Consider the following 25,299-nt stretch of genomic DNA (forward strand, 5'->3'; position numbering starts at 1 on the left):
ACTGCTGGGAATACCTTGAGGCATACTGCTGGTGCTCCCTTGTCACAAATACTGAACTGAACATAGTGTACACTGGGGAAATGCAGCCTGAAGCGTGAATTCACATTGTTTTTCTTTTAGGGTTTTTTGACCAATGAATAATCCCTTTGCCCTGAAGCCCCACAAATCTGGAAGATCACTGTTTTCTTTCACACCCTAGATTAGGGGTTCCTCTGCCCTTTTTTAAAGAGAGAAAAAACCCACTGACTATTCCTGGGTAGAAAAGGGCATCGGAATGTATGAATGGCAACAAACTCACATATGTGTGGACGTTCAAAAATTAAAAAGCAAACCACTCTTTGTGCCACGTCCTCTCCCCCATGCCTCTAGGTGAAACCTGTATATGTCTATGCTCTCGTGGCAGAAAATTAAATAGTAGTAAAACCATTTAGCCTGTCAGGGATACTTCTATGATTTCCTAGCAAATGTAATTGGAAGTATTTTGGGCTATTAACAAGTCTTATGGCCAGAAAGGCTTGGTGAGTCAATCCCACTGTCTTTACATATATTTAGTTAACTATTTGTATTCTATTTGTCATGAAAATGCACAGCTTTTATAATGTACTTGGTACTCAGCGTGTTTCTAAGCATTTGTCATTTGTGCAGGAAAAGGCAATGACCTACCCTAGGGATGCCATATATGTATTAAGACGTGAGATTTGGGCACACACAGGCTGAAATGGCATGTCTGGGACAAGATAGTTTAAAGGGCTACTTAAGTGGGAGGCACAATAGGAACTTGCATGTAAATTAAATATGCCAATTGGTTGTAAGCCAATGTTACCATGTTTACAAGAGAAATCACAAGCACTTTAGCACTGGTTAGCAGTGGTAAAGTGAAGAGACCTAAAGCCAGCAAAATCAGGAGGGTGGAAGCGCAAAATGTTAGAGGAACACCTCACCAAGGATGTCAGGTCCATCAGGACGCAAGTTTGATACCTGCCTCTATGAGTAAGGACTTACTTCAAAAGAATAAGGATAAGATGGTAAAGGGAATGTTCCTTCTTGCATATTATAAGGCATTATGGTTTCCATTATTTTCTCCTGAATGTAAAATTCAGACTATTTGCTATTGCTGTCCTGTAACTGCACAGCTATTTTTGTAGCTACCAAGTGGCCCATTGCCCTTATAGTCGCCTTGGGGAGGCTTCTGTTTTGTTGTCAGCAGTATTCTGCACTGCAGGGATTGTAGATATATGCTTACAACTGGAAAGGTGAAATTACAAATCCTAAATGCTGTTAAAGGCCATAATCCCAGAATTTGCTTAAGCTGATCTTAATGAAATGGGGCAAGTCATCAGCTATGACTTTGGATAATACGGTCTGGAAATCATGTTGTAATCATGTGAAGTATCATATCAGACAGAGATTGTCCTATAATTCAAATATGTCCCACTGATAGAAATTATAGTATTAGAGTTTGACTCATGAAGGTCATCTTATCTGTATGTTAGAGTCTACAGAACAATGTTGTATAGATAAAAAATAAAATACGCAGCTTTTAGAATGTACTTGATACTCGGAGTGTTTCTAAGCATTTGTCATTTTTGCAGGCAAAAAGATAAAGACAACAGTGGTCCTAGAATTGATTACAATCGAGTTAGGAAAACATTCATTGTTTCAAGGACATATATGCTAAATCATAACGCCATTGATACACATCAATTTTCCCAAAATGCAAATATAGACACCCTCAAATGACAAAGCAGAACCCAAAATTCCTAAAAAGATGATTGTAATTATTTCTCAACATGTTTTACTAACAAATCACCATATTCAAATGCTTCACAGGAAAAGGAGGAAGGTTGCTCCAAGGGGAGTGAGAAGGGAAATTGTGCTTGTGAGTGGGACAGATATAGAAGGAGATCAGATATGGAAAAAATTCAGCAAATAGTTCTTATAACATATGTTGTTCTTTAGCGAACTGGCTGCAGCTTTACAAAGACACCAATTCACAAATGGGCCTGTCCTTCGCAAGTTGTTACAGATTTTATTTCCGATTGATTTCCAAATGATGTACAGAGAGGTATCATCTGTAAGCTGGACAGGGTTAGTGTAATGTCTGATACAGGCCCACTGAGGAGGGGTGTGGAGAGCGGCGGGGAATTGGCGACATTTAGACCCTGGTGCATAGAGGGTGATTTATATCCTCAGCTGGTGGATCTTCCTCAGCACAGGGGCAGGGAAGCAACCTGTGGAGATGCAAAGTCAGGATACAGCCCTGCGTACGGAGGTCTGCACTGTGATGGCGGTGTAATTCAATCAATCAATCAATCAACCAATCAATCAACCATTTGTAGAGCGCACTACATACCCGTGAGGGTTTCAAGGTGCTGGGATGTTGGGGCGGGGGGCCGCTACTGGTCAAACAGCCAGGTCATGAGTAGCCTCCTGAAGGTCAGCAGGTCTTGGGTCTGTCGTAGGCTCAGTGGGAGGGTGTTCCAAGTCTTGGAGGCGAGGTGGGAGAAGGATCTTCCGCCGGTAGTTGTTCTCTGGATGTGAGGGACGGTGGCGAGTGCGAGGTCGGCGGAGCGGAGCTGGCGGTTGGGGATGTAGAAGGAAAGTCGTCTGTTGAAGTAGGCTGGACCGGTCTTGTGGAGTGCCTTGTGTGCTGGATGAGGAGTTTGAAGGATATCCTCTTGTTGACAGGGAGCCAGTGCAGGTTTCTCAGGTGGGGAGTGATGTGGCTGTGGCGTGGTATGTCGAGGATCAGTCATTCATAGGCGTTTTGGATGCGTTGCAGATGTTTGATGAGCTTGGTCGGGGCTCCCGCATAGAGGGCGTTTCCGTAGTCGAGTCTGCTGCTGACGAGGGCCTGGGTGACTGTTTTTCTTGTGTCTGTCAGGATCCACCTGTAGATCTTGCGGAGCATGCGGAGGGTTTTGAAGCAGGAGAAGGAGACGGCGTTGATTTGCTTGGTCATGGAGAGCGTTGAGTCGAGGATGATTCCCAGGTTGCGTGCATGGTCGGTAGGTGTCGGGGCTGCCCCCAGTGCCGTCGGCCACCAGGAGTCGTCAAAGGCTGAAGAGTTGGAGCCAAGGGTGAGGACCTCCGTCTTGTCCGTGTTGAGCTTCAGTCGGCTGATCTTTATCCAGTCGGCGACGGCCTTCATTCCTTCATGAAGGTTGGATTTGGCGGTGATGGGGTCCTTGGTGAGGGAGAGGATCAGTTGGGTGTTGTCGGCGTAGGAGATTATGTTGAGGTCGTGCTGTTGGGCGATGTGTGCGAGCGGGGCCATGTAGATGTTGAACAGTGTCGGGCTGAGGAAAGAGCCCTGGGGTACACCGCAGATGATCTCGGAGGGTTCGGATCGGAAGGGGGAGGCGGACGCTCTGGGTTCTGCCGGAGAGGAAGGAGGTGGTCCATTCCAGAGCCTTGTCTCAGATCCCTATGGCGTGGAGGCGTGTGCGTAGTGTGCAGAGGCAGACGGTGTTGAAGGCGGCGGAGAGGTCCAGGAGGATGAAGGCCGCGGTCTCACCGTTTTCCAGCAGGGTCCTGATGTCGTTGGGGGCGGAGATGAGGGCAGTCTCAGTGCTGTGGTTGCTGCGGAACCCTGACAGGGAAGGGTCCAGGATTTTGTTTTCTTCAAGGTATCGGGTTAGCTGCCTGTTGACGATCTTCTCGATGACCTTGGCCGGGAACAGAAGCAGGGAGATGGGCCAGAAGTTCTTGATGTCTCTTGAGTCCGCCTTGGGTTTTTTGAGTAGGGCGTTGATCTCGGCGTGTTTCCAGCTCTCTGGGAAGGTCGCGGTCTCGAGGGATAGATTGATGACGTTGCGCAGATGGGGTGCAATGGAGCTGCTGGCTTTGTTGAAGATGTGGTGCAGGAAAGAGTCTGACGGGGAGCCGGAGTGGATTGTGCTCATGGTCTTGATGGTGTCATCGAGGCTCACGTTGGCCCAGGCTAGCAGGGGGTCGTGGTCGATGGTGTGCGGAGAGTCTGTTGTGTTGATGTCTGTTGGGGCTGTCTGGGTGTTGAAGCGGTCGTGGATGTCTGCTATCTTGCGGTGGAAGAAAGCGGCGAGGGAGTCGCACAGGGTTTGCGACGGCAGGGTTTCGTTGGTGTTGGATCTGGGGTTGGAAAGTTCCTTCACGATGTTGAAGAGCTCCTTGCTATTGTGTGCGTGGTTGTCGAGGCGGTCTTTGAAGGAGGTCCTCTTGGCAGTCCTGATGAGGTGATGGTGGTTGCTGGTGGTGTCCTTGTGGGCTGCATGGCTGTCCGGAGTCTGCTCACTGTGCCATATCTTGTTTAGTTTCCGGCAGGCTCGCTTGGAGGCTAGGAGTTCTGGGGTGAACCAGATGGCCCTCTTGCTGGTGTCTCTGTAGGAGGGTTTCTTCAGCAGGGCGAGGGTGTTGGGGCAGTCATCGATCCAGCGTCTGAGGTTGTGGGCAGCGTCGTCGGTGTTGTAGAGTTCGGTGGGTGGGCTGAGAGCGAGGTTTGCGTGTAGTTGGTCTTCGGTGATTTTGCTCCAGCAGCGGCGGGGGATCTGTTGGGCGCGGTGGTGTGTTTCTGGAAGGTGAAGTGGATGCAGCGGTGGTCGGTCCAGGGGAGTTCGGTGGTGTGGCTGAAGGAGACGTGGGAGCTTGAGGGGAAGAAGGGGTCGAGCTATAGCCGGCGGAGTGGGTAAGCGTTGTGACGAGTTGCTTCAGTCTGAGGTTGGCGAGGTTATCGATCAGGGTGGTGGAGTTGCTGTCGTTGTTGTTCTCAAGGTGAAATGTCAGGTCTCCGAGGAGGATGTAGTCGGTGGAGGTCAGGGTGTGCATGCTGATGAAATGGGCGATGGAGTCGCTGAACTGGAGTCGGGGTCTGGGGGGTCTGTAGATGAGGGTGCCTCTGAGGGTGGAGTTGGGGTCTGTGTGGATCTGGAAATGCATGTGTTCGGCGGTGTTGAGAGTGTCGTCGGTGCTGGTCGAGACCCTGATGCTGTTCTTGTGGATGATGGCGATTCCTCCTCCGACTCCATTGGGGCGGTCTCTGCAGGTGATCTTGTAGCCATCTGGGATGGCAATGGCGATGTCAGGTGCAGAGGAGTTGTTCATCCAGGTCTCTGTCAGGAAGGCGACGTCCAGGGATGAAGTGTCAAGCAGGTCCCAGAGCTCGGCGGCATGTTTGCATGCGGAGCGGGTGTTCAGTAGGATGCATCGGAGGTGATTGTGGCCTTTCTTGGCGGGTGGTTCGGCGGCTCTGAGGCTGGTGTAGCTGCAGTTCCGGCAGGTGAAGGGACCCTGTGTGCGTTTCGGGGCAGCTTTGAAGTAGGTGTGGGTCCGTCCGGAGTTGAGAGCATGGAGTGTGCTGGCATCGTAGTGGTGGCGGTTGTCATGGCGGGCGTGGGGACCAGGGGTTCTGGCGCTGGGCGCAGTCTGCGGGCAGGCGCAGACAGGCTTGCCTTAGGTGCGCCATCGGGAGGTCAACGGTGCGGCCGCACAGCGGCTGCCATATATGGGGAGGTGGGAGGGAGGAGTAGCTGGGAGGCGGGAGGCAGGGAAGGGGCAGCGAATGGGCAGTCAGGGGGGCAGGGACACAAGGAACGCAGCGGCGGGAACGGTGAGGGGCGATGAAGGGTTCAGGAGGCAAGCGGGTACAAAATTACGGGGCAACGAAGGGAACAGAAGGAAAAAATGGGCAGAGGAAAACAGGTCAACGAAGGGAACAGAAGGCAAAGTGGGCACAACAATTACGGGGCAACAAAGGAACAGAAGGAAAAAACAGGCAGAGAAACACAGGGCAACGAAGGGAACAGAAGGCAAAGCGGGCACAACAATTACGGGGCAACGAAGGGAACAGAAAGGAAAAAAGGGGAAAGAAACACAGGGCAACGAAGGGAATAGAAGGCAAAGCGAGCACAACAATTAAGGGGCAATGAAGGGAACAGAAGAAAAAAACGGTCAGAGAAACACAGGGCAACGAAGGGAACTGAAGGTAAAGCGGGCACAACAATTATGGGGCAACGAATGGAACAGAAGGAAAAAACGGGCAGAGAAACACAGGGCAACGAAGGGAACAGAAGGCAAAGCAGGCACAACAATTACGGGGCAACGAAGGGGACAGAAGGAAAAAACGGGCAGAGAAACATAGGGACAGCGAGGGGAACAGAAGGAAAGAGAGGGCACCGACCAAGTAAAGGCACCGGGGAAAGACAGACAACAGCAGTCACAGACACCAAATAACAATAAAGGCAATGCAATGAGATACAGATGGTGATACAAACCATCGGCCTACCACTGGCTGCCAGGGATGAGGCGCAGGTGGTAGCCTGCGGGTGGAGGAGGGCCTCGATCTTCCTCAGCAGCAGCAGCTGGGGCAAGGACACACAGGCGGTGCTGTGCGGAGGGAGAGCGACCTACCTAGCAGGATTGAGGATTAAATCCGAAGGGTGATGGCTGCAGTGTTTCTCAGAAAAAATCATCCAGGGTGAATGAATTGCCCAAAGGATCTTGTTGAGAAGATTCAGGTACAGCCTGGGGGGTCCAGCAGCATGCATCAACAAATCAAGTGTAATTCCATTGAGCAGTTATTGTGGTAGTGCTGCCTACAGAAGTCTATGGAAAATGCATGGGGAATTTGCATTATGGGACCCCTCTTTTTTCTCGGGCCCTGCTTGACAGATCACTCTGAAACTTTTATTCCACTAAGCAAGGACCAGCACTTTTTTGGAAAGTTTCATGGAGGTTCTTCAAACAGTGTCAACATTATAAGCAAAACAAAAAAGGCATTTCCTATGGATATACCATGTCATGTGTGATGTAATATGTGAGGTCAAAAGCAGTGCATTACATGGGTGTAAATTATAGTTGGCTCAGGTAAATATAACTGCTGAATTTTCGATGGTTTTGTATGAGTGAAATCTGAGCCTAACTATAACATCCCTGTAACCTTTGTTTGTTTCTATGAATTCATAAGGTTTTTAAATTCTATTTCCTAACTATAATGTCCCTGTAACCTTTGATTTTTTAAGTGATTTGGTAAGATTCTTTACATTCTATTTCCTAACTATAACGTCCCTGTAACCTTTAGTTTTTTTTAAGTGAATTTCTACTTTCTTTAAAAAAGTTGTCGCATTTGCAGAGTGGTGGACAAAGGGGTTGGGGCCTTCAACCAGCTGTCAGCAACTCCGCAGTATGGGATTTACTGAAGGTAACAGGAGGGGATCTTGGCCTCAAGGACCCTCAACATCGAAGGGGACATCATCCCCCAACCAGTAGTATGCCAGAAGGTGCGGTTGCAGAGTGGTGGATAAAGGGGGAATGGCCTCCGATGTTCTCTTAGCAATCCCGCTGTGTGGGACTTAACTGGAGGTATCAGGAGGGGCAAGAAATAACAAATGAAAAGGAGCATTCAATTCTATACAGGATTATCTGTTCCAAAATCAACAGATGGTTAAACTGTTCTCCAGCAATAGATCAAGTAGTCATGATGTGACGAATAAAAGTTATTCAGGAGTGTTGTGAGTTGCTTTGAATCCAATTTTAGTCAACAAATGCCAATTTGACAGAAGCAATCCATTCGGCCCAGCCAATGCGTTTCGCCCCAGTGGGACTTCATCAGGGCTTGATCAATATCCCAATGTTGTCATCCATCCATTGTTGGCTCCTGTTGTGATCTCATAAATACTCATATAAACAATCTTGTATAACTAGATGGCATGTTGCGCTCCCATCTCATCTTCATCCTTTCTGTTGCCTGGTTTGAATGTCCTATGAGTTCACGCCTACCAGGAGGGGCTGTTGGCCCCAAAGGACCCTCAGCATCGAAGGGGACTTCATCTCCCAAACCAGTAGTGCAACAGGAGGCGTGTTTGCATAGAGGTGGAGAAAGGGGGATTGGCCTTGGACAACCTTCCAGTAATTCCGCCATCTGGGACTTACTGGAGGTAACAGGAGGGGTTGTTGGTTCCCAAGGACCCTCAGCAGCCAAGGGGACCTCCTCCCCCAAACAGTTGTATGCCAGTAGTAGCGTTTGCAGAGTGCTGGAGAAAGGGGCCAGGGCCTCTGACCAGCTCTAAGCAATCCCGCTGTGTGGTACTTACTGGAGGTAACAAGAAAGGTACTTAGCCCCCAAGGACCCTCATTATACAAGGGGACATCCTCCCACAACCAGTAGTACGCCAGGAGGTACGTTTGCAGATTGGTGAAGAAAGGGGGCATGGCTTATGGCGACTTCTCCCAGGCTGGCCTCTTTTTAACATTTTTTGTTTTATTAGGGAAGAGGAGCCTCATGGCCCCCCTGTCCCGTGCCAATTTTGGCCCCCAGTATACCCATCCCCTGGGGCTAGCCTTTTCAAATGGTGGAGGGGGTGCGCGACCCCCACCAGGCCGATTTTGGCCCCAGGGACCCATCTCCGATGGCCCACCCTTTTAGAAATTGTTAAGTAGTAGGGAAGGGGGGCCATGCACCCCCCCCTCCCCAGGTCAAATGAAGTCCGAGGACACCATCCCCTGGAGCCCAGACATTTAGAGATGGGGTAAGGGACTGCACAGCCCCCTCCTCTGTCCAAATTTGACCACCCACCGGGTATCCCATCCCCGGGGCCTACACAGTAGCTCTGTGCCTCTGCAGGGCACCCAATCTCCACTGGGACTGCAGGCGGAGTCTAAAGGCCCCCGGAGTCCCTCCCAGCTCCCCACCTCATGCGGGAGCTGGCATTGCTTTCAGACATAGGGAGCTGTTGGAAAGGCAGCTCCCTGTGTCTAAAAGCAATTCTGCTATGCTTACAGTTGAGGTTTTAGTGCAGAATTTAGTTTGGTTAAGGGTGAAGGCATACCATCAGGGGGGAATGGGCAGCCATGGGAGCAGCAGAGAATTTGTAATTTAATTTCAATTTGTTTGTTTTCACCATAAAAATATACTAGCATGTAGGAGAATCAGTGTAGGTTGAATAGTCAATTCCTCCAAGTCAAAGTCACCAGAGCACTCAGCTAATATCAGGCAAAAAACAGGATATCAGCAGGAGGGTTGAGGAAAAAACTCTTATTCATTTTCACAACCTCACGGCAGAAGAGAAAATCAGTTAAAAGTTATTTGCAGCGATCACAAATTCATACTTAATACCTGGAGAGCTGCATGGCCAGGACGCGCTGTGAGGAGAATTCCAATGATAATGGCCGCCATGTCTGTCAGGAAAAGATGCGCCTTAATAAGAAATGCGTGGCCTGGCCAAGGAGAAGTCTGCCGTGGGCCACAAAAGGTAGTTTGTCAGCTCTGTGGCCTCCAACACATTTTCCTCTGTTCCTGTGTGAGGGAAATGTTAAATGAAAAGGCGTCCATTAGAATTGCCTTTGCTGGCGTGCGAATCTCCACTAACCTGCTGCCATTCCCCTGAAACTGAAGCAATTTGAAGGCTAACGGCAGAAGAGACAAAAATGTGTAGTCAACTGTAGTAGATGAATCCAGAGAGCGCTTATTGAGTAAAAGTGTAATAATAGTGTTATTTATGGTGTGTAGTTCAATACTCATCACAAAGACATATTCAAGTAGTGACGAAAGAGGAGAAAACATCAAATATGCAAGAGACTTGAGTAGCTGAACGGCACATAGTTCCGAAGTGAGCCAGATTTAACATATCAAACATGTACAACAACATATGTGAACAGACGGGCATTGGCCTCATTAAGCAGAAGTATTAAAGTTTCAGTTAGGCCTGTGCCAAATTTAAATATTCTGTGGATGAATATGGACAAATGTGATGTTTTTTAACTTATTAAAGTTCCAGGAACTCGCCCAGGTTCACAGCAGTGCCAAGTTACTGTCATTTTGAGAAGATAAATATGTTGTAAAACATGCACAGTTCTTCTCTTGCAATATCTACTTTTGTAGATTGAAACCCCAGCAAAGCTATGAGGGGGCCTGGTATCTGTATCCCCTCAAGTGTCCATAAATTTGCTATCAAACAATTCTGGTGATGGTGGGTAGAGTTTTAGAGCTAACCTTTAATATAAAATCCCAATCCCCAGCCAGACTTCTATAGTTGTCAGCTGTCTGTCTAGCGCTGAACTTGACTGCTCCCTGTACATTAGTTTGGTCTTCTTATTTGTGAGCCTATGTTAAAACACACTATGTATCAACTGATTAAGGACCATAAAAGAGAGTCCACACCCTCTTCTGCCTAAACGATGAGAGGATACCAGTTCAAGCCAGAGAACATTGCAGAATAATTTGCCTTATGGGTCATCACTACCTTGATATATTTCTCGTTTGCAGTCAAGCACAACCTTTTATTCATACCCTCATTATGGTTTGAAAGCAGCAGAGATCACCCGTCCTCTGTTGTAGTGCTAATTCACTGCAAATAGCAGTCCATTAAGATTAAAATCATCCCACTCCTGGTTGATTCCATATCCTTACTATATATCCTTCTGTCACACTAATCTGTCTATCCTTAGAAGAATTACGCTTTTGCATTGAACAGGCTTGAGGTGATTCTTTTTGCATGTTGTTCCTTTTTATCTTTTTAGGCCATTTCCATAACTTGTCTTGTTGCTCCAAATTCCAAATATATTTGCTCAGGTGGCCTGTCATGCTCATACCTAGAGATACGTGCATGAATGGTCTCACTGCTCATATCTAATGAACACAAATCTTCTCTTCAATACCAGAAACTCCTTAAGAACCAGTTGTCTCTGTCCTATCTCATAAACACCTCATTCCATCCAAAAATAAATGCAACCCCTGTCTGACATTTACATTATTCTCTAACAAAACACGATGATGAAATATGTAAACCTTACTATTGGACTCAGATGAGCACCAAATACACCTCATAGGCACTTGGCCATCAAGTTAGAAAGTACTTAGTTAAATGGCGTGGGTTAAAAACTGAGAACTCTTGCACACAATAACACTGTTTTTTAATTCTTCTTTTGTGATTACATGTGCCGTGACAGGCAGAGTAGCAAATCTTGCACTACGGACGACACTTTCACATCCTTCACAGACTAGCAGTCACCTCATATTGGAAGCTTTATCAGACCCCTGGCCGATTATCCCTCATACACTACTAACAGGGCACTCACAATCATCATTGACTACAGAATAGCAGTCAAACAATATAGAATACGCTGTAGTAATGATGAAGTGGAAGTTGTGATGTCAAGTCTTCCATATAAGAAGGTAGAAGTAAGAACATTTGGAGATGTCTGTTTGAGAAGGCAGTTGCTTGGAGGTTGTGGCACGGCTTAGTCACTTAATGAAGTAGCTTGCTTACCTTTAAGTTTGTGTAGTATCTTACTATACACAAAACTGGTGATGAATTGTGGCCAAGCCTTAAGGACAACCCTGCATGAGCCAGGCAGGTATATACTGATGGTTGGCAGCGCTCTTTGCTCACCCAGTGAGCCACTTTGGTTGCAGTGCAGGAACTTTGAAGGAATGCAACATGTGCTGTGGAGATGCGCCTTTCCCTGGGAACCGCTGCAGGATCGGCGATGGTGCAGTCCACACACTTCCCAGGAGTGGTGGTACCATTGTTTGTGTGAGTGAGGCATGTGCGTGAGTGAGGCCTGTGCACATGCCATCCTTCTCGCCTATCACGTGACTCAGCTAATATTAGAGTGGCAGGCACCTCACACGCATATTGTGCGAAGCCTTCAAGCGTGGGTTTGTGAGGGTAAGAGACACCGTGCATGCACTGAAGGTGTGATGATATACACAGTTTTTTTGGGGGAAAGGATCTTGTACGGTGTCTTCCCAGGAATGCTGGTACTATTGTTTGCACAACTCTTGAAGCACAGAGTGAAACAGTAGGAGTTAGCGTACATGTGTTGAACGCGTGTGACCCTAAATACTGTTTGTATTTCTACACTGTCATTGCTGTGGAAAGTCCATTTTAATAGTTCCTACAGTGTCTGGTGTGTTTAAAAGTATCTACATTGCGTGTGAAGTGGTAAAGAAAGGTCTAGAACAGGGTTCTACCAAGTCAGTCCTGGAGGGCCACATCCATGCCAGACTTTTAAGATAACTACATTAATCTAAATGTGGATATGTGAAAAATCTGGCATAAATCTGGCATGAATCTGGCCCTCCAGGACCGACTTTTGAGAACCCTAGTCTGGAACTAGTCCACTTCCAACATGGAAATGACTGTTAATCCTGCAAAAGAATTATTGTGCAGTCCAGGAGAACCTCCTATAGCTTGGCTACAATGGAAGAAGTATTTTGTAAATTACATACTGACTATTGATTTTGAGGACAAATTGTCACCAGAAAGGTAAAAAAGTTGGTCCCGAAGGTTTAAGAATCTAGGGTCAACTGCCTAAAGATATTCTGGCGAGGAATGGTAATGTTTTTCTTGATGCTATTACAGAATTGGACAAGTATTTTTCTCCCAAGGTGTGTACTGGGGTCACCAGATACAAATTGTTTCACAGGAAACAACAAAAAGAAGAAACAATAACTGAATATGTCACGCCATTAAGAAAATATTTATTAGATTGCAGTTTCCGAGATTTGCTTGAGGAATTAATACGGGATCAGGTAGTAATGCATGTGCATGATTCAACAATCCAGAAAAGACTGTGGATTAAAGGTGATGCAGAATTAAATGATGTAATTTCCATAGCACACAAAGCAGAAATGTCAGGAAGGTGTGCTAAAGTGATAAAGAAAACTACTTAATCTGAGCATGAGGTAGTAGCTAAAAAAAGCATTGACAAAACTGTGAACATATTTTACAACAAAAAAAGGGGATAAGACTAGGGCAGTTAACAAAAATGTAAAGTATTATCGGCTTAACAGTATGTCCCATTTAATGAAAAGTAGGAACTGTTCTGTACTTCAACAAAAATGTAGTAGGTGTGGGAAAGTGGACACTGTGTGTGTGTCTGCTAAACAAAAAGAGAGAAATGTGACAAAGTAAAATGTGTTGATATAGAGGGTACTAGTGCGTCCAGTGAAGATCGAAATGGCAAGCAGGTTTGCTGAATGTGAGAAAAAAGGTAGTACTAAATATCTCAAATGAGAGTTATATAAAATATAGAAACAAACCTATATGTCTCATGAAGTTGGGTGGTGTAGGTCTACATATAGCAGCAGATTCGGGTTCACCTTACACAATTGTGAATGAAAAAGTGTGGCAGAATAATTTTGAAAAGTAATTAGGATCTTTTGTGGAAAATTCTGATATTGCACCAGAAAGCTGCACGGCTGAGACAATTGACATGATGGGTTACAGGAAATTAATTTTCAGATGCAAGAACAGGAAGGCATGTGGGAAACTATATGTAGCAAGAAAAGGTCCATCGGTCCTTGGGTGGTTGGGTCAAGTGAATTTACATATATTATCAGATCCTACCAGCAAAGAACAGGTTTTGGTAGTAGATGAAGGACAAGCAACTGAAAGGGAAATGCTGAAGAGATTTCCCAATGTTTTCCGTAGGAAAATTGGAAAGCTGAAACATTTTGAGCACAAAATAATTTTGAAGGACAAAGCTATTCCGAAAGCTCACAGAGTAAGGAATATACCTATGGTAGTCAGGTATGAAGTTAATGAGGAATTAATATGGTTTAGTGAATGCTGAAATAATAGAGCCAGTAGATTCACCTGAATGGTTAGCCCATTTAGTTTTTTCACGCAAAGCCAATGGTAAAGTGAGATAATGCATTGATATATGTGATTTAAATAACAATATTGGTGTGGACCAGTCAACTTTACCTAGGATCACTGAAATGCTGACTATGACGAAGGGTATGGAAGTGCTTTCTACCCTCGACCTATCTGCGGCATACCACCAAATTCCTGTACATGAAAAAATCAAGAAATACATGGTATTTGTCACTCAAGTAGGGTGTTTTCAGTTTAAAAGAATACCTTTTGGCTTAGCAGCGGAAGTGTTCCAACACCTTATGTTTAATTTGTTAGGGAAAATAAAAGGGATTTTGTTCTTCCAAGATGACATAATAGTTATGGGAAGCGATAAGGAGGAGCATGACAAGAAACTACATGAAGTACTGAAAGCTTTAGACAACCAAGGTCTTACATTTCAGTATGACACATTTAAATTTACTCAGAAACATGAAACTTACCTGGGTCATGAGTGGGTGTGGAGTTAAACCTAAGAAAAGTCTGTTGCATTCTATCAAAGAGGCTCTGTGTCCACCGAACAGAGAGGACTTCAGGTCATTTTTGGGGCTGGTGGAATTCTTATTGAAATTTGTAAGGAACTTTTCAATGAAAACCTTCCATATAAGGAAGTTATTGAAAGCAAATGTAAAGTTTTTGTGGTCAGAGGAAGGTTACCAAGAATTTGATAAAATCAGAAGGCAATTTGTACCGCACCTGCACTACAAGTGTTTGATCCCCAGTGAACTAGCACAGTAACTACAGATGCTAGTAGAAAAGGTCTAGGCGGGGCAGATTTAGCCCAAATAAATATTACAGTTGTTAAAGTCATAATAGCATTTGCTTCACAGGCACTATGCTTCACAGGCACTATCACCATCAGAAGAGAACCATGCAGTGATAGAGAGGGGAGGTTTAACCTGCATGCAGGCCATGGAACATTTTCACTCATTCGTATGGGGAAAGGAGGTGATTTTCAGGTGTAACCATAAACCGTTTGGGAATATTTTTACTACCATAGGGATGTCAAGAGTGTACTCAAGGCTAAAGCGTTTATTCATGCTTTTATCTGATTTTGTGTATTTACCTGGAAAGAAAAATGCAGTTGAAGATTTTTTGATCCAGAATGCCCACAACATTGCTTGAGAATCAGGCTGATTTGCTAGAAAATGTCAACATTTCACGGTGGTTGATACAGAGGAACACTCATTAAATCTGAAGGAGTTGCATGCAGAGAGAGAGAAAGATCAAGAATTAAGAAACATTATCAACTTTGTGATGGAGGATGGCCAAATAAAAACATATTAGGAGAACTCAGAGCATTCTAGGAGATACGCAATGAGCTGACAATTGTGGAAGGATTCCTATTTAGAAGGGAAAAATAATTCCTCCTTCTTTCTTCAGAGGAAAAATCACCTCCGTGTGCCACGAGGAGCACCTAAGGATAATAAAAAGGAAATCTGCAATGCAAAATTTGTAATTGTGGCAAGGCATTGAAAAGGATGTAGAAAGGGTTGTCAGAGAAAGCCATGTCTGCGTACACGTCTTTGAAGACCTTGAGACCTCCAAAGAGCAGTATGTTCAAGTGCCCAAACACTCCTTGGTAAAAGGTGGCTGTGGGCATCAAGGGGCTAGTTGAGAATAATTAAACATATTGGGCCCGATTCACAAAAGTAATTTGAGACAAAATCCTAACTTTACGACTTTTAGTATTCACAGAAGGCATTTAGGAGTACTAAAGTTAGGATTTTGTCTCAGTTAATCTTAAATTTTGGTCTTAAGTTAAACTTAAGACAAATTTAAGTGTAACTGAGACAAAATTCTAACTTTATGACTAGGATTTTGTCTCAGTTAAACTTAAGTTTGTCTTAAGTTTAACTTAAGACCAAAGCTTAAGTTTAACTGAGACAAAATCCTAACTTTAGTACTCCTAAATGCCTTCTGTGAATACCGAAAGTCGTAAAGTTAGGATTTTGTCTCAGATTACTTTTGTGAATCTGGCCCATATTGTAGTGCAGATAGATATATTTTCCCAGTGACTTTAAATCAGAATTGCTAACAGAATAAAAACAGATACAATACTGGGATTCATTGATGATGTTTTCCAAAATGAAGGGTAACCCATGATCTATTTAAGTAATAACTGAGTACAATTTGTCACAGAGAAAGCTAAAGAATGTTTCATATGCTATGGGGTTTATCGCAGAACAACATCACTTTACAATCCATGTGGAAACTGAATGGCAGAACGCTTTAATAAGGCTCTTAATGGGGCAATTCAGTTAGTGCTGAAAACTAGTTCTTGTTAGTTAACACATTTATATAAAACTCTTTGCTCATACTGGACAACAGAAGTGGCATGCACAGGATTTTCCCCATTTGAGTCAATGAAAAGAAGAAAGCCAAGATCAAAATTTAACCCAGGATGGTTGCACACTCATGCAAATATGAACTGGTCTTCAAAAAGAGTCAGAGAAAATTTTGTGAACAAGCGTGAGGAATATAAAAGATTCTATGACAAGAAACATGGACTTAAACTCAGTATGTTAAAGGTTGGACAATGGTTAAGAATGAGGAAAACAGGCATGATTCCAAAAGCAGCTAGTTCTTACTTTGACCCCTAAATGCATTAAACAAGTGTTGATTAATGCCGTGAGATTAGAAGATGGTATGGTGTGGAAATTAAAAAGGGTTGCTGTCTATTCGGAACAGAGCAGAGTAGAAATAACAGAAAGGAAAAACGTAACTCCAGAGCAGCAGGATAGTGTTGAGAATAATGGCGTAATGTGGTTTGGTGTGGAGGAGGAGTACCGGCCAAGTAGTGGGGATATAGAAGATAGAACGTTAGGAGATGTCTGTTAGAGAAGGCAGTTACTTGAAGGTTATAGAGCGGCTTGGTAGCATTATAACAGAGCTTGCTTACCTTTAAGTTTGTGTAGCATCTTACTACAGAAGCACTCAAACGGCAAAACCTTAAGTGTCTCTTCATTGACTGGTGAATTTGACTTTGATATTGTGTATAGGCAAGTTGGTGAATGCAAGAATGAGCAAATTGGTGGATGACTGGATGCCTTAGTGCAATGATAAATGGCTCAGTGCATGGATGTTGGGTGACTGAGAACATGAAAGGATGGGTGAGTGACTTCATTTGTGGAAGTATCCAAACATTTTTTAGTCATAAGCTATATTTACTAGCTTTGCAAATGCTTGTTTTTGCAGGATTGCATGCACTCCGGCACTCTGCTTAAACCATCTCTTGCCAGACCTGAAAATGAGCATTGTTAAAATAATGTCAGATGCTCTGTGGCTACAAAAGGACTGTTGTGTATTTCAAACGTTTTCTTTTTTTTCCTTTATAAATCAAGGGCTCTCTCTGTTAAAGGCGTATTTTGTTTCCTAGTAAATCATATTACTTCTGTTTCTGCTTGCAATCTGCTTAAAAGACAATTTGGCTTTTACACTCGTAAAAATGGGAAAGAATCCAACTGTAAAACGAGTTACAAAAAAATAAGTCTCCTTGCTCTTATGCTGCTTCTAAGAGCTCGAGTCACCAAAGGAGTAGGTGATATATTATATTTACCGACAGTGAAAAAAACATGCGAGGTAGGTTCCCATGCCTGTGGATATATTTATTTATTCAATGCAATATCAGAGCTTTCATTTATTTGGCGTAAAATTCAAAGGCGGTTCCGAGCCCAGGCAGTTGCCTGCAGAAAACCATCAAGCATTTCCGCCAAGTGACGGTTTCAAAGGTTCTGTTTTGGATTGTACTACTGAATAGCGACATAAAGAATAATCCACATAGAAGAAAATTGAGGACAGAATTCAAGGGACAAGATGCTGAAAGGTAAGTGGATATAGGGAAGTACAGATTTGCTATTCCTACTTTCACATCTACCATACCTTGGAGATATATGTGCCGCTTAGGTTCATATATTTGGACTTCTGTATAGAACATGTAGACTTACAAACCTCTCTAAAAAAATTTCGGTAACTTGTCCGTGCTTTAGTACAATTGATATTCTGTCTTCAAAAATTAGTATGCACACCCTGTTTTGAGCAAATATTTCATGTATTCAGAATATTTGCTTAAATTAGGCACAACATTTTCATTCTCTTGTTTGCTTGTAAACAGAGGTGCAATGGCCTGCTTTAAATTTGGACATATTTCAACAGATCATACCATTTGAAAAACCTGCAGGGACAGAGAATGTCATACTCTTAGTAAAATCAAAAGTTCATGTGTAATGCCAGACTAAACAAGCATTTGCAATGCAATCAGTCTCGCCGTTGGGACCTTATATGTATTTTGCTATGCAGCACATTAGCCTGGGTGCTTAAACATCTACTGTTCTTGAACATGGAGGGAAAGTAAGCACCAAACTGCGTGCCACACCAGGTATGGGAACACATGGAGAGAAATATTGCCTTTCAGCGGGAAATAGTGTAGTGTAAAGCTCTGTTTGTAATATAAAATCAGGGCCTTTGGTGGTCATATCACTGAAAACACAAGATTTGAAAAAAGATTATTGTCTACGGGTGCTAGTTGGAGACTTCTATGGACTGGAATCTAGAGAATGCTAAAGTGATTCTGGTATTTTAATAACCTCTGCTGGTCGTTATCTAACAAGAAAGTTCATTTGAGGCAGTTGTCAGAAAAATAAAAAAAGAAAGGCCCCCAGCAGAAAGCAATTCTGGTATTTTACTGACCTCTGCTGGACGTTTTCTATCAAGACAGTTAAATGCAGGCAGCTGAACAGAAAAAAGTCCCTAAGCGGAAGCAAACAAGTCCTAGGGATGATCTCTAGAGCCCACAAAGTACAATCACATAAAAGTATATTCTAAAGTAAATACAAGAGGTCTTAAATGCTCGACCTAAAAATGAGTGCATGTCTGCGCCTTGCTGTGCAACTGGGTCACATGGCGTGTCATTATTGACTTAACACAGAGAGGACTGCCCAGATAGAGTGGAAGAGAACAAAATGACCTCTTGGCCCCTGAATATGGCTCAAGATTGTATTCTTAGTTTCTATGGCGCATCTATTTCACACAAAACAACTTTTGCAAGAGCAGAGTTAGGGACATCCAAGTAATGGAACCACAGATATGACATTCCTCTCTGATGCTTCTGGTACAGAACAAAAGCTCAACTCAAATTGTAGGCTTACAATAGTTATACGTTAGTAATAATTTGCTTTTTTATAAAATGCTGCATGTTTTTTGGATACTTTAATGCGTTATTTCTAAGCAGCGTGTTCAACCGTTGTTACTGTGACCAACATTAATATTACTCAATTCAGCAGGAAGGAGGTCGGATCTGGCCTCGAAATGTGAACTTCGACTTGCAGATCACAGGCGAGCACTTAACTCACTGAGCCATCGCTCTGGAGTGCTGGAGATGCTGCAGGACACCCAGCAAACCTCGAAGCAATACACATGGAGAATGAACAATAACCACACCTGAGAAGCGATTCTGTATCCTGTAGCGCTTAATCTGTGCAGAAAATGTGCTGGTAAACGCCAGGCTTTCTTCCTCATTCTTTTAATATCGAAGTCTGGGTTGAGGTGTCTTTTCTCTGACTGCAAATATTTTGTAACATACATGGAAAAAATCTCTACTTGCTTTACACACTAAATGTTACAATTATTTCATAATATATCAGCCAAAAAGAGAAATGCAAAAGCATCACATTTTCTTTTAATTCAAATGTGTAATGGAGTAAAGTTATCAGAAGTGTCTACACAAACTAAACCCTATTTAAATTAGGGTGATGCGTAAAATGCTACTGCTGCTCTTATTTAGCATTTCTCTATTGAAAACATGTATATTCGTTCAATTTAATACTTAGAATTGTAAAATCTATTAATCACTGTGTATACTAGCAAGTACTGATATATAATTCTATGCATCTTTATATTCACTCATTTAATTTGTCACGCAATCCGCACAGATACGCTGCAAACGGATTTGTGCACACAGTACCATGCGAGTGCATCATTAGTTTAGCTGTAAACCCACTTGTGTGATGCAGTTTTACTACGTCAGTAACTTCACAAAGCTGCTTCAGAGCATACGGAGACCATGCCCCATTAACGCTAGAATAATGCTGATGTTAAATGCCCATGTAACGTGGTGGCATGCCACGCAGTGATCGCGTGACCACTTCTCATGCCTCGTTTTTACACGAAACCCCCACAGATCAGAAACCACAGCAAAGAAAAATTGTTATTTACACAAATCATCTTTACCTCTAGTTTTAGTGCAGAGTAGAAATGAGCACCACAGCATTTCTAAACTTTGGGATCACGGATGTTCCACATAATTTTTATGTATCACACCTTACATTATTTTTATCTATAGTATTTGTCTTCCCAGTGAGATCTTGTGTGGTCTGTGCAGCAGGCAAATAATCCACTGAGCTACCGTATCATTAATTGGTACTGAACTGCTGGTTCACTCTTGCACACAGTGTGTTTTTACAAGTTTAGCACTGATTTGCACAATGTGGGTCACTTTTTTTTAGCGATCTGATTCACATATGAAGTCCATTTTTATTTTGTTGGCAGGTCTATTTTCTGTCCCAAACCCTGTTATATGGCATAAAGCACTATGAAAGATCCAAGTTCATTCACAGCAAAGCATAGAAATACTGACGCAAACAATAATCTGGATTACATACTATATTTAAAAACAACATAAAAGCTACTTCATCTTCTACAAGGAAACCGCTTTGACTTCCTTATCATTCAACATCTTCTTTACAACAACACTGCCTCATCACCAGCATCTTTAACCCCCCAGAGACAAAGAACACACACGATATTTGTCCCATGCACAGGGATCAGCCACTCTTCGGCACGGGCACACGCTCAGCCCCCTGACAATTGCCTGACAAGATCTGCAGCTCGGTGCTTAGGAGGATGTTTAGTCAACAGTCAGAATGGATTCTGTATAAACCTGAGGGGATTACGTGACCCACTTGAGGCGGCTCGTGCGAGCACTCACAAGATGGCGCTGAACATCGCCCTCTTAAAACGAGAGAGAGTTGCACTGGCGTCAAGAGTGGGTACAGGGTTTCAAAACAAGCATTTGCAATGCACTAGAACTCACATTTACGCGAGACCTATTGCATTGCAAATGGGAGTGCGGCGGCACGAACAACAGGGGGGGCGAAGGAGAAGGCACGGACTGTGGGGGGGCACGGGAAGAAAGTAGTGCTGTGCAACAGTCAAAGTAAAGGGGCCAGTAGCCATGGAAGGACACAAATGATGACATGGCCGTCATAAGGAGGGACTAACAAGCCTAAAACCAATCGGAAGGCAGCATTTAAGACAAAAGCCAATTAAAAATATGGGCGGAGAGTGGGCGTAGCTTCCACTCCATAGTGAATACTGCATGCCTCACAAAGTGAGCTGCACATGCGTGCTGCCGCTATAGGCTCGACCTAAAAAAGATGCTGTTTGGAATAAAATTACTATAGACAAGAGAATAGAATATAGCACTTTATGTAGTATTTAAGCACTGTATATGACAGATGTTATTATAACCCAAGTTAAGGATATTCACTGTACTGGCCTTGTTTAGATGGAAGGCTAAGTGTGATCTACAATTAGGTCCAGCAGCCCACGGAACCCATGCTGGAGCAGAGTCTATTTGAACATAGCATATTTTTTAGTTGGAAGCCAGATCTTTGTTCAGTGGGTGAATTTGGTACTAACCTGCAAGGAAGTATGCTCGCACCCTCGCCCTTTGTACTCCGTACAATAGAGATTCATAGCATTGCAATACAAAAAGTGCCTCTATCCTAGTGGCAAACCAAGCAAACCCTCTATCAGAGTCCCACTCAGGTGACATAATCACACATCTCAGTGGTTACCATACTCTGGATGCCCCAGTTAGGAGGGCAAATCATAACTATACACACATTTATATCCCTCCAGAAAGCTGGTACATTCAGTTTCAGTCAAGGAGCATGTAGGGTGATTGATGGGAGGTGGGGAGTCAAAGAGTGTCAGCTCGAAATGGTGGAAGAGGAGTACAAACATTTAAAATGTCTGGCAGAGGACGAGAATGAAAATTAGGAGGTTCTTGTGAGTAATCCAGGGTAGGAGAGCCTGAGATTAGGGTGGGGTTTCTATCTGGGTAGTGAGCAACCATGCAAGATGCTTGAGCCATAGCAAATCACTTGAGCACTCTCAGCGAAATCTTGCAGAATACCCATGCAGCATGGCTCATGAGCAGGTGACCATTTTACCATGATTTAGACGAATGTATGACCAGAGGAAGACACATCCTACAAGTTAAAGAGCAGTAAACCCAGTGATTCTAAAGCACATCCACAATCTGCATTGGTGCGATCAATGAATGTGCATTTTCAACAATCCCTAATCCTATTTAGACAACCCTTCCCAGAGCCTTTTGGGAGCATTGAGGGTGCCGTCAAAGGAAGATGCAGCCTCTGAAAGTGAACAACGGTACTACCAGAAAACTATGAGGTCTGTCCAGGAGCAGCGTGAGTAGCGACTAAGGTAAGGTACACCTAACTAAAACATAAAATAGTAGTCCCCAGAGACTAAGAGGTCCAGTATACACATTTAATAGGAATGTCAGCACGACCAAGAAAGACACAACTTCCCAGGTGAACAACAGTACATCCTAGAGATTATGATGTCCATTCATAAGTGGTATGCATGCAACCAAAGGAAGGCATGGTTTCCCAATACATCACAATACTATCTAGAGACTAAAGGGGCTACCCAGGAGCAGTGATCGGTCGACCAAGGAAGATGCAGCTTCCCAAAGTAAATAGCAGTATTACCAGCAGAATATGAGGTTCAACCTGGAGGTGTAAGGGTGACAATAAAAGAAGGTTCAGCTTCTACAAACCTTGTAGCAACTGCATTACCTAGTGGATATGATGGTGCAACATTGGTGTGTTAAAAGGAAGATGCAATTTTTCCAAAAGAGCCAGAGTCTATGAGGTCAGTTTAGGAGGACCACACAGCAGCAATTATATTGTGCACAGAGGAAGATTCAGTTTCCCAAAAGAATTAAGTAATCCTATGTGAGACATGGGTATAAATATTTGATTAAAAATGGTAGAAGGAGATAGTGTCTCACTGAATTCTTATTTTCTTTATCTGGCTTCTTTTCTAAGATTTGCAGTTTCAAGTTAATAGTTATACATTTTTAACACACAATATTTCTCAGGCTAATAAGTTTCTTCTTTATGATAATTCTAACTTTGTCTGTTCTTTTCCAGGTATCCAGATTCTGGAGATCAGCGTGGCCCCATCTTCTTGGACTCTTGAGAAAACAAATGGTAGGAATTTGTGTGGCTGGGGAAAAATATTTCTTTAAAAATTAAAAATTAAAAACGTGTGTGCCTAAGCCTAATGCTTATTTTCTGGGGTCTTCACCTTTCATTTTTTTTACTTCTTATTTGTTTTCCCTTTCTTTTCCTTGCTCTAGGTTTTACTAACTTATAATATTCAGGTCACTTAGTATCTCCTATCTTTTCTTTAATTAATTTCTGCTCTGCTTTTTAGTTGAACTCTTTTTTAATTAGTGTTCTCAATGCAAAGAATGTATTGCCCAGTCCATAGAAGAAGGAAGGCGTGCGCTTATTTCACTCCATATTAAATGAACTTAATTGGTGGCTTGAAGTAAGTTTTTGTGGGGGGTGGTGGTTTTGTCTTCTGTGCTCTTCTCCTACATTGTCTGCCTCATAACATACCATTCGGAGACTTCTACCCCTTAAGAAAACAAGAAGAGGAAAAACAGTAAAGTAGCCTGTCATGTTCCTGACACACACACAGTAATCCACAACCCTCCCCTGGTCATGGCGGGTATTGGACTTTGTCCTTTTTGCAGGGTTATCCCCTAACATTTTGATTCTTCCTCCTATTTTTTCCTGACTTTGGGACTCTGGTCACTTTACCACTGCTAATGAGTGTTAAAGAGCATATGCTCTCTGTGTAAATTGTTATTAGAATAAGTTCCCCCTGATTGGCATATTTGATTTACTGGTGAGTCCCTAGTAAAGTGCATTCAGTGTTCCAGGGGCGGTAAATAAAATGCTACTAGTGGGCCTGGAGCACTGATTGTGCCGCCCACGTGAGTAGCCCTGAAAAAGGTATCTCAGATCTGCCACTGCAGTGTCTATGTGCAGTTTTAAACTGCTATGTCAACCTGGCAAGTGCATCCACATTCCAGGTCCTAACCTTCCCTTTTCTTACATGTAAGGCACCCCTATGGTAGGCCCAAGCTATCCCCATGGGCAGGGTGCAGTTTATGCGAAAGGTAGGACATGTACTGGTATGTGTGTGACATGTCCTGATAGTGAAATACTGCCAGTTTTGTTCTTCACTGTTGAAAGGCTATCAGCCCCATGGGATAGAATGGAAAATACTTTGAAACATCTTACAATTACAACTTCCCACTGGGACAAGATAGAGAAATAAAGTTTAGGCTCTCTGAACTCAGAGTTTAATAACACATCTTTTAGAAAAGATGGTTTTTAAATTTGTGTTTGAAAATGCCACTTTTAGAAAGTAGGCATTTTCTTGTTTAACCATTCTGTGTGCCTCTGCCTGTTTGTGGATTAACTGTCTGGTTTTGGAGTGACAGGGGCTGGGGGTGTGCATTCACTGTAGACAGCCACTGGGGGTTGAGGTGTGCCTGGCCCTTCCTGGATGACTCAGAGTTGAGCTGAATGGGGCTTGGCTGCATTTAGAGCAGTAGGAGGAGTTTCCCTTGCACCTAAATTGGGCCAGTCTCTCTTGCCTAATGGTGTATCCACCCTCTGTGCTCATACTGCACCAGTGAGGACAGAACTGGGTTGGACTGGGCTCAGAGACCCTTGCACAAAGAGAATAAAGATAAAATGGGGTATAAGTAGTAGACCTTAAGCCCCAGACATTTAGATCACTTCTGGGCTCAAGAGGTACCTTTGCCAAGCAGAAGAGCTGAAGAGCTGTGAGGAGGAGTACTGCCCCTTTGCTGTGTGGGGTTGACCTGCAGTTGCTGTTTCTGCCAAGGAAAGGATGTAGATTTAAACTTTGCTGTGAACCTGCCTGAAGAAGAATCTCCAAGGGCCTGTGTGTGCTGGCCTCCTGTTGTGAATTCTCAGGGACACCAAGACTTCGCCCTCAGATCCCCTGAACTCTGCTGCTGAGAGTTTTGACCTGCCAGGAAGTACCTATTCCAGTTTGGGGCCTCTGTAGGTTGTTCCTGCTGTTGGGAGCTGAAAGAAACCTGAAGAACTGAAGAAAATGGCATATCGCCCTTCTTGTGGCTGTTTTCCAGATGCAGCACCTCTGTGCAAGAAGAATCTCCATGCAGTTCCGCATCGCTTCTGAGACGATGTAGCGCCTGTCGTCACTGAAAGAACCGATGCATCTTGGGATTGTGGCTGAAGAAATCAATGCAGCATCGCTTCCCGCCGCATCGATCGACAACTCATCCCAGATTTCCATGCGTCGCACCCGTGCGGCAAGTTTTCCCAACGCATCTCCCGCAGACCAGAACCGTCTTAGAGTCGACGCATCACTTCCCCCTACAGTCCGGATTCGACGCATCACTTCTCCTGCGTGCAGCAGAACTGCTGCGTCGTCTCCCCAAGGTCTCAGGAACTGACGCATCAATTTGTCTCTCATCGCTTCTCTTCTCTGTGGCTTTTTGACCTTGTGAATTTTGACGCATCTA

At 43.9% G+C, this 25,299-nt stretch overlaps 1 protein-coding gene across 1 annotated transcript in view; it reads left to right on the plus strand.

Moving 5' to 3' along the window:
* Positions 1 to 22,903, plus strand: part of PIRT (phosphoinositide interacting regulator of transient receptor potential channels) — a 350,034-nt gene extending 327,131 nt beyond the window's left edge. Inside the window, exon 4 of the transcript XR_014966507.1 lies at positions 22,856 to 22,903. The gene's annotated coding sequence lies outside the window, so the exon portion shown is untranslated. The remainder of the gene's footprint in view (positions 1 to 22,855) is intronic.
* Positions 22,904 to 25,299: the final 2,396 nt, after the last annotated feature.

The sequence above is a fragment of the Triturus cristatus genome, chromosome 7, assembly GCF_964204655.1.
Source record: "Triturus cristatus chromosome 7, aTriCri1.1, whole genome shotgun sequence".
Taxonomy (NCBI): Eukaryota; Metazoa; Chordata; class Amphibia; order Caudata; family Salamandridae; genus Triturus; species Triturus cristatus.